The sequence below is a fragment of the Macaca mulatta genome, chromosome 14 (assembly GCF_049350105.2).
Source record: "Macaca mulatta isolate MMU2019108-1 chromosome 14, T2T-MMU8v2.0, whole genome shotgun sequence".
Classification (NCBI taxonomy): domain Eukaryota; kingdom Metazoa; phylum Chordata; class Mammalia; order Primates; family Cercopithecidae; genus Macaca; species Macaca mulatta.
The window spans coordinates 102,647,079-102,656,355 of record NC_133419.1 but is presented as its reverse complement, the minus strand read 5'-3'; the positions used below and the strand labels follow the sequence as shown (position 1 = coordinate 102,656,355).

At 40.4% G+C, this 9,277-nt stretch overlaps 1 pseudogene; it reads left to right on the top strand.

The window, feature by feature from the left end:
• Positions 1-5,004: 5,004 nt before the first annotated feature.
• Positions 5,005-9,064, top strand: LOC100425454 (plastin-1-like; annotated as a pseudogene).
• The last annotated feature ends 213 nt before the right edge of the window (positions 9,065-9,277 follow it).

The following is a 9,277-nucleotide window of genomic DNA, read 5'->3' as shown; positions in this document are numbered from 1 at the left end:
TATCATCTGGGGGTAAATGTCTCATAGATTATAGCAACGGGTGAGTGAGTTATTGTAGTTGAAGATAGTAATTATGGTCATTTGGGGAGAGGATCTAGCCATTCTGAGAGTAAAGTAATTTGGGATATGGCATGCTGACAGGTGTTGGGGCTTTATCTGCTGAGTTGGGTAGAGGATTTAGGTATTCGGGTGTCTCCTTGTTTTGAGAGCCTCTGCAGATTTAGTACCTGTGGGCTGTGCACACTGGAAGAGTGGCTGGAGGTGGGGAGATGTCTTGTTTCCAGGAGTCAGAATAGGTTTGGTTTGTGGTATTTCAAGTGGAGCAGGCCCTCTAGGGATATTGTGAGAGCAGCATACCACTTAATATGACTCTAAGGGAATTCAGAGCATTTTCTTGACTAGTTATAAGAAAACTTGGCCATAGGGACACAGAAACATTGCACTGCATCCTTAGAGGATAAAGGAAAAGAGATAACCAGTTGGCAACGTCTGCTTTCTCAAACCAAGATGGCAGAATCATATAGTGCTTCTTCAATTTGAAATGTCAGTCCCAGCTTGTCTCAGGAGATGGCTGAAGCCAGTGAGTCTCACCCTGATTAACTCAGATTACAGTTGGCCCGTCCTCATCCCTCGGCCCCTCTCTGTTGCTTCTTTGCTTAAAGTAAGGTTTGGTGATTTCACCTGTGACCTGAAATGGTCAACATTTCCCTTATGTCTTAGAGACCAGGGGCCCTAATTTGTTTTGTGTGTGTGTGTGTGTGTGTGTGTGTGTGTTTAATAAAAATAACATCCCATAGTATCATCTAGATTGAATTTTCTTACCCTAATACACATACTTCACTGCTTTTATTCTCTGTAAAATTTTGCATTCAAGCACTAAAGTGACCCAGGTGTGAGAAAACGATTTTCTAGAAAGGAGTAACAAGTAACAATATTTTTTAGGTGCTTAGATTTACTTTCTCCCAATTCAACCCTGTCCCATTAAGAATGTCATCTAGGGTAGTTTGTCTTTCAGAGGCACTATTCATGGATGAAACTCCTTCAGAAGCGGAAACATAATAGCCTGTCATTTTGGGAGATTGCCTGGCCATTTGGGCCTATCTCACCCTGTAGACATGTCTTTTGGTAATGAATCTTCATTGTAAGAGCCAAAAGGCACGAATATTTCCATAAAGTGTTTCAGTACACAGTGAACAATGACTTTCTTCTTTTGAAGAACTTAGTGTATTTTTTAGTTCACTTTTAACTAAGACATTGAAGAAAATGTGCAGTACATGGTAAATTATCTATCCTAGACTGGATCACCAAAATATACTTCTATGTATTTCTCCATCCTGACACTATATTTTTATTGCACATATAATCATTATGGCAGCAATAGTAGTTAATACTTATCGAGTGCTTATTCCTTTTCAGGTACTATGTTGAATACCTCCTTACAGTATCTCATGTAATTGTTAAAATGCTCCTATGAGTTAGATGATGATTAATCCTGTCTTTAACCTAAGATTTGCTTTCTTTCCTATTGTCACTCAGCTAGTAAGATGGTAGAATTTGAACTCAGCTTTGACTCTAAAGCCAGTTTTTACATACTAGGGAAGGAATACATTATAGCATGGTGATTAATTAAATCCACACAAGAAAACATTGATTGCAGGCTCGCCATATGTTTTCACTGTGTGAGATGCTAGTTAGCTGAGAAAAAATACAGGGAGTGTGTTAGATGGCTGGGACTGCCATAACACAGTGCAACAGACAGGGTGGCTTAAACAACAGAAATTTATTTTCTCACGGGTCCTGGAGGTGAGAAGTCTAAGATCAAGGTATCAGCAGGATTGGTTTCTTCTGAGGGCTGTGAGGGAAGGATCTGTTCTAGGCCTCCCTCCTTGGCTTGTAGATAACTGCCTTCTGCCTTGTCTTCACATCATCTTCCCTCAGTACACATCTGTGTCGAAATTTCCTCTTCTTATAAAGACATTAGTCATATTGGCTTGGGGACCACTGTAAAGACCTCATTTTACCTTGATTACCTTGGTACAAATCTGTCTCCAAATAGTCACATTCTGAGGTAGTGGGAGTCGGGACTTCAACGTGAATTTTTGGGAGGACATGTTTCAGCTTATAATAGGCTTCTTGCCTCAATGAGCTACAAGCCTATCAAGATATCTCGATATAAAAGAAAGTTGGATGGAATAATATTTGAATAGAAATAATGAAGTTGTGTCATGGCTGTAGAGAAATGAGTGATTAATTTTCACTGGAGGTAACAGGAGAGACTTCAATGAGGCAAGCGACATTAAAGCTGGGCTCTGATTATTATGTAAACATGTAAAAGTGTGAGAACGGACAGGAGAAGACAGGATTTGCGTGACCTCTGGTGTACAGAATGCTGTAGTGTGGGAGAAACAAAGGCATGAGGTGAGAGACGATGTGATGTGCTGGCAAAATGGCTCAGGAGAAAAAAGAGACCTGATTTGTATCATTTGCCACGGCCTCTGCTCATGACTAATGAGTGCTCTTGGGAGAGTTAACTCCCCAACACATGCTTATATGTGAAGCATGCTCCTGCTCTTGCCCACTGAATCTGAGAAGCCCTGGGCAGAAAGTAAAAAAGGGGCAAGAAGCTGTGAGTGCAAAGTGAGTCAAACCCATATGGAGAGTCCACTCCAGCTATGCGTGGAGGGGAAGCTGAGGCACTAAACCAATATGTCAGGAATCTGACATACCAGGTGAGAGGGCACCATGTTAGACAGAGAGCAGAACATACAATAGCCTGTGATGGGAGATAGCATGGTATGTTTGGAAAAGAGGCCAATGCTGATAAAGCATAGAGAGCTGGGGAAAAGTGGCCAGATGCAACTAGGGTGTGGAAAAAGGACGAGCCATGTGCCCACATGCTTTTTGGTCATTCTAATGTTCTTGGTGTTCATTCTGCAACCCAAAGGGCAACCACTGAATTGTTTCAAGTGTGTTACGAACTGCATGAATGTATGCATGCACACGCACATGGTATGGCAGGGACAAATTTAGATTTGGCAAGATCACACTGACTATAGTGTGAGCAAGTGGATGAAAGGAAGCCAGATTTCTTGTCACAAGACCAACTGAGGATTGTTGCCATGGAGTAGGGTGGAGGTAGTAGACATGGGTTAGAGAAGTCTTTAGGCCATACTCAGTAACAGTAACTCAATGGGCCATGGGATCTAAGCACCATCCTCAGTAAAAGGCAGCAGGTTCCTTACAGTAAAGGCTGTTCACAGGTCTGGAGAAGGGAAAGTAAAAGGAGAGACTGTCTGTCATATCTTGTTGGGTCAGAAAGCAAATATGTGTTCAGCAAATGAGAGAAGTACATCAAAATGACTCAGAAGCCAGTTTGGAGGAGTTCTCATTGGCTAAGTGTGAGACAATCTGAGCATCAAAACCATAATAATGGTAATGGATTAAAATACATCAAAGGCAGAAATAGAGTCTGTAACTACACACTTATAAAATAAAGGTCAGTGTGTGGAGGGAGAAACTCTTCTTTACAGAGCATATCAGCTAATTTAAGTGGAGAAAGTGAAATAATTAGAAAATCATTATTTTGCAACACATATGTAATAATTCAAGGAAGATTTATCAATGGACACTAAATTCATTGGGTTAACAGAATAGTCTCAAAACATCGCTCTATATGTTATTTAATTACAAAGAGAAAACAGTAACTTTATTGGAGAGATTTGATGACACTACCTTGACTGATGAAATTTAGCATCATTAACACTGGAACAAACTGACATTATGTACTTCTGGTGATGATACATCTTCTGAGACACACAAAATCACCTAAGTAGTATTTTTGCCAACCATACCTAACCTGCATCTAAATGTAAAGATTTGTCTCCTATCAGAGAAATCAAGATTGAGATACAAGACAAATTGCCTGGACAAATGCTACTGTCACAAAGAACAAAAAAGAGCGTGTGTTTGTGTGTGTGTGTGTGTATGTTCTCCATCAAAGGCTAAAAGGATGTGACAACCAAATGAAATGCATAATCCCTTGATTGAATCCTGGATAGGGGAAAAATAGCTATAAAGAACCTTTATCCAGATGAAGGTTATACAGGTGCTCATTGTGTTGTATTTCAAGCAGAAATAACTTTCCAATATAAAATATATCATGTTATATATGCCATACATGCATATATTCATATATCATAGAATAATAATTATATCTTATAATCTGTATTCAGAAATAAATATATTGTCAAAATTGTCCTAATTTGCAATAGATGTGTTTCATTATAAGATATAGTTTTTCCTCAAAATTCTTTCCTATGATTTCCTTTTTAAAATTTTGTTCCTCTTACCATTCGATTCTCTACATGTCTAAATTTTCATCACATCTCAAACACAGCTGTTTGCTTTGATTGATATCAAGCACTATGCCAGATGCTGAAGACCCAGAGATAAATAAGAAAAAAAGATTTTCTGCCCCAGAAGAACTGATAGGCTACTAGAGAACAGAAAAAAGATAAATTACAATCCAGTGTCTTAAGAACCTTAGCACGACTGGATTTATTTAAGCTGATTCATTATTGTGCACTGCAGTTTAAAATGATGCCTAGATGTAAGCAGCTAATGGGGGTTTTCTCAGCTTCCTTTTAAAAATGCCCATCCAGTCACCATAAAGGAGGAAAACTGACAACATCACTTAAAGTTAAGACTTAGGGGAATGATGGATGAGAAGTCAAAGTTTGTGATTCTGTTTCTGACCCCTTGAGAAGGGAGGCCTTCTCTTCAGCTGTGGGTTTGATGCTTAAACAAGATAGTGAATGTGAAAGCAGCTAGTAAACTACAAGATAAAGAGATATGAAGACCTGATGGTAGTCTTTCCTGTCCAAAGTTGGAAACAGTACTACTACCATTTCTTGGGAGGAGCTTGAAGAAGTAAAAGAAGTGTTTAGTGGGATTATTCACAATAGTGGGTATGTCTGCGACTGTGAACTCCAAGACCTGTTTAATGAAGCAAGCCTTCCTATGCCAGGTACAAGGTATATGAGAAAATTCTAGCAGTTGCTGACAACAACCAACATGGCAAAATCAATTTGAAGAATTTGTGTCACTGATGCAAGAATTAAAAAGGAAAGATATTAGCAAAACATCCTGAAAAATAATGAACATGAGGCAAATAATTACTGCTGTGAGAGGAACTTCATCTATTTCCAGTAAGGGCGCACAACATTCATATCAGGGGGAAAAAGGGGCTTTTGTTAACTGGATAAACAAAGCCCTGGAGAATGAACCTGACTGTAGTCTTGTAAATGAAGCATCTTATACCCATGAACTTCAATGATGGCAGTATCTTTAAGTTACTTGCAGATCTCATCCTTCTTTGCAAAATGATCAATTTATTTGAACCAGATACAACTGATGAAATAGCCATTAATAAAAAGCTCACCACTTTCACTCTTTCTGAAAGTTTAAACCTAGTCGATATGATTTAGCTCTGTGTCCCCACCCAAATCTCACCATGAATTATAGTTCCCATGATCCCCAAGTGTCATGGGAGAGACCTGGTGGGAGGTAATTTAATCATGAGGGCAGTTATCCTCATGTTGTTCTCATGATAGTGAGTTCTCAGGGGATCTGATGGCTTTATAAGGGGCTTCCCCCCTTTTGATCTGCAATTCTCCTTCCTGCCATCATGTGAAGAAGGATGTGTTTGCTTCTCCATCCACCATTCACCATGACTGTAAGTTTCCTGAGGCTTCCCCAGCCCTGTGGAATGGCAAGTCAATTAAAGCTCTTTCCTTTATAAATTACCCAGTCTTGGGCATTTCCTTAAGGCCATGTGAGAATGGACTAATACAATAAATTGGTACTCGATAGTGGGACACTGCTGTAAAATTACCTGAAAATTTGGAAGTGATTTTGGAACTTGGTAACAGGCAGAGGTTGGAACAGTTTGGAGGGCTCAGAAGACAGGAAGATGTGGGAAAGTTTGGAACTTTCTAGAGACTTGTTAAATGGCTTTGACCAAAATGCTGATAGTGATATGGACAATGAAGTCCAGGCTGAAATGGTCTCAGATGGAGATAAGGGACTTGTTAGGAACTGGAATAAAGGTGACTCTCAGTATGTTTTAGTAAAGAGACTGGCTTCTTTTTTTTTTTTCTTTTTGCCTCTTCCTTTGCCCAAAGATCTCAAAGATCTGTTTTGAACTTGAGAGAGATGATTTTGGGTATCTGGCGAAAGAAATTTCTAAGCAGCAAAGTGTCCAAGACGTGACTTGGATGCTGTTGAAAGCATTCAGTTTTATATACTCACAAAGATATGGTTTGGAATTGGAACTTATGTTTAAAAGGGAAGCAAAGTTAGGAAAATTTGCAGCCTGACAATGTGATAGAAGAGAAAAACCCATTTTCTGAGGAGAAATTCAAGCAGTCTGCAGAAATTTGTATAAGTACTGAGGAGCCAAATGTTAATCACCAAGACAATGGGGAAAATGTCTCCAGGGCATGTCAGAGGTCATCCCAGCAGTCCGTCTCATCACAGGCCCAGAGCCTCAGAAAGGAAAAATGGTTTCATGGGCCAGGACCAGGTCCTTGCTGCTTTGTGCAGTCTCAGGGCTTGGTGCCCTGTGTCCCAGACATGGTTAAAAGAGGCCATGGTAGAGCTGAGGTCGTGGCTTCAAAGGGTGCAAACTCCAAGCCTTGGTGGCTAACGCATGGTGTTGGGCCTGAGGGTGCACAGAAGTCGAGAGTTGAGGTTTGGGAACCTCTACCTAGATTTCAGAGGATGTGTGGAAATATCCGGATGTGTAGGCAGAAGTTTGCTGCAGTGGTGGAGCCTTCATGGAGAACCTCTGCTAGGCCAGTGAGAAAGGGAAATGTGGGACTGAAGCCCCTACACGGAGTCCCCACTGGGGCACTGCTTAGCAGAGCTGTGAGAAGAAGACCACTGTCTTCCGGACCTCAGAATGATAGATCCACTGGCAGCTTGCACTGTGAGCCTGGAAAAGCCACAGAGACTCAACACAAGCAGTCAGGAGGGGGACTGTGCCCTGCAAAGTCACAGGGGCAGAGCTGCCCAAGGCTGTGGGATCTCATCTTTTGCATCAGCATGCCCTGGATGTGAGACATGGAGTCAAAGGAGATGATTTTGGAGCTTTAACATTTGGCTTCCCTACTGGATTTTAAACTTGTATGAGGCCTATAGCCCCTTTGTTTTGGCCAATTTTTCCCATTTGAAACAGGTGTAATATGCCTGTACCCCCACTGTATCTAGGAAGGAAGTAACTTGCTTTTGATTTTACAGGCTCATAAACGGAAGGGGTTTGCCTTGTCTCAGATGAGATTTTGGACTTGGACTTCTGAGTTAACCAGAATGAGTTAAGACTTTGGGGGACTGTTGGAAGGGCATGATTGTGTTTTGAAATGTGAAGACATACAATTTGGGAGGGGCCAGGGGTAGAATAATATGGTTTGGCTCTGTGTCCCCACCCAATCTCACCTTGAATTGTAGTTCGCATAATCTCCTCCTGCTGTGGGAGACATCTGGTGGGAGGTAATTTAACCACGGGAGCAGTTACCCTCATGCTGTTCTTATGATAGTCAGTTCAAATGAGATCTGATAGTTTTATAAGGGTCTTTCCCCGCTTTTGCTTGGCACTTCTCCTTCCTGCTGCCATGTGAAGAAGGATGTGTTTGCTTCCTCTTCCACCATGATTGTAAGTTTCCTGAGACTTCCCCAGCCGTGTGGAACTGTAGTCAATTAAACCTCTTTATAAATTACCCAGTCTTGGGCAGTTCTTTATAGCAGCATGAGAATGGACTAATACACTGGACACAAATTCTGTCTCAACCATTGGTTGTACAGGGGTCAACATCAGTGCAAAGAATCTCAAAGAAGGAAAACCTCGTTTGGTCTTAGGACTTCTCTGGTAGATCATCTAAGTTGGACTTTTTGATGAGATTTCTAGGAATGAAGCTCTGATTGCATTGCTAAATGAAGGTGAGGAACTAGAGGTGCTGATGTAGCTTTCTCCTAAGGACTTACTACTGTAATGGGTGAACTATCATCTGGCTGAGGCAGGATGGTGTACCATCAACAACTTCAGCCAAGGCAATAAGGATTCAAGAGCCTATTTTCATCTGCTTAAACAAATGGACCCTAAAGTTTACTGGGAATATGGAATTTCCAGTCCATCTTCAGGATTTCATAAGAAAAATGATCTGAAGTGTGCTGGACATATGCTTCAAGAAGTAGATCAACTTGGCTGCAAACAGTTTGTTACTCCTGCAGATGTGGTTTCAGGCAATCCTAAACTTAATTTAGCTTTCATAGTTAATCTGTTTAATACCTATTCATGCCTACACAAGTTGGATAATAATGACATGAATATAAACTTATTGGAGGCAGAGAGCAAAGAAGAGGGGACATTTCAGAACTGGTGAATTCCTTGGGAATGAATGCATACATTTATCATTTGTACAGTTACCTTGCAGATGCTTTAGCGATCTTTCAGCTCTATGATATGATCTGAGTCTCATTCAACTGGAGCCATGTTAACAAACCCCCTTATCCTGCCCTTGGAGAGAACATAAACATTGATAACTAACCATGCAGTGGAACTTGGGAAGAATAAGGCCAAATTCTCCTTCATTGGCATTGCTGGGCAGGACCTAAATGAAGGGAATTCAGTGTTTATTCTGGCGTTGGTTATGGCAGCTGATGAGAAGGAGTGCATTGAATATGAACAAAGCCAAATTCTCCTTCGTTGGCATTGCTGGGCAGGACCTAAATGAAGGGAATTCAACATTTATTCTGGCATTGGTTATGGCAGCTGATGAGAAGGTACACATTGAATATGTCATCAGATCTTGGAAAGGGTGAAAGTGTACTTTTTAAAGTGCAAATAAAAATACTTTTATTTCCAGCTTCAAGATATGCCACTTCAGTTGCTTGTGAGATCAGTGCCCAGATATATGCATTACGTGTTGACCTTGTGGAAGTGAAACCAAAAATGGTTATGTCAGTGTTTTCTTGTTTAATGGGAAAAGGACTGAACAGAATAAAATAATGAATCATTTAATATTTTTTCTGCCACATTAAATACATCGAATGCCCCGCAGTTTAAAGAATTTTGAAATGCAGTGGGTATAAAACTAGGGATTATTTGTGTGCCCAAAATAGTTATATATTCATTAATGAATTCAATATTCTGTTCATACTAGTTAGAACTTGTCAACCTTTTTGGATAACAGTTAATTCACCAATTGATACTGATAATAGA